This window comes from Tupaia chinensis, unplaced genomic scaffold, assembly GCF_000334495.1.
Source record: "Tupaia chinensis unplaced genomic scaffold, TupChi_1.0 Scaffold144682_1, whole genome shotgun sequence".
Classification (NCBI taxonomy): domain Eukaryota; kingdom Metazoa; phylum Chordata; class Mammalia; order Scandentia; family Tupaiidae; genus Tupaia; species Tupaia belangeri.
In genome coordinates, this window is record NW_006204543.1 from 2,981,251 (window position 1) to 2,982,031 (window position 781).

Consider the following 781-nt stretch of genomic DNA (forward strand, 5'->3'; position numbering starts at 1 on the left):
GCGTGTGCGTGCGTGCCCAAGATCCCGAGAGGAGAATGGAGGAGAAGGGATTGCGGCGTGACCGTCCCCCCTGGGGGGTGATTTCTCGCTTTCTGTCTCTATGTCTCTCTCTGTCTGTCTGGCGAGCGCACGCGCACTACAGTGAAAATCTCTCCAAAAAAAAAAAAAAGAAAAAAAAATATATACCAATGAAACATTGCTAATACTTCTCAACCTGAGGCACCATGGCAAACATGATGACGAACCTGTCTTCAACGCTTGTCTTTATCAGTTCACACGTGACAAGTACCCACTATGTGCAAGTCCTGATGTACAGTTTAGGTAACTCTAAAGGAGACAGCCATGGTTCCTGTCCTTATATTTGCTAGACATTGAAACTGGTGACGGTGGGGGACTATAAAGCAGGAGAGGGTTGGTTTGTTGACTGACTTACAGAAGGTAGAACTTAATTCTTTCCTTTTTCTCTGTCACTTAACAGCTTTAACTGTGGAGAAAATTGGCATGACCCTGTTAAATGTAAGGTGAGTGTGTCTGGCATTTTCATTCTCAGATAAGACTTAAATGAAAAGCACAGCCATTAGTTTTGTCATCTCATCTGTCCACTGGGAGACAGAAGATCGTTTTGGCCTTTTTATTTCACATGGTCATTTCAGGTCTTCAGTGAGCCTGCCTTAGGATAAGTCACGTTGGTCCTGATTGATTTTTTTTTTTTGGAGAGGTTTTTGCTATAGGGCGCGTGCGCTCGCCAGACAGACAGAGGCATAGAGACAGAAAGTGAGGA

At 44.4% G+C, this 781-nt stretch overlaps 1 protein-coding gene across 1 annotated transcript in view; it reads left to right on the forward strand.

The window, feature by feature from the left end:
- Nucleotides 1-781, forward strand: part of ARIH1 (ariadne RBR E3 ubiquitin protein ligase 1) — a gene marked incomplete at its 5' end in the record, with an annotated part of 39,059 nt that overhangs the window by 18,397 nt on the left and 19,881 nt on the right.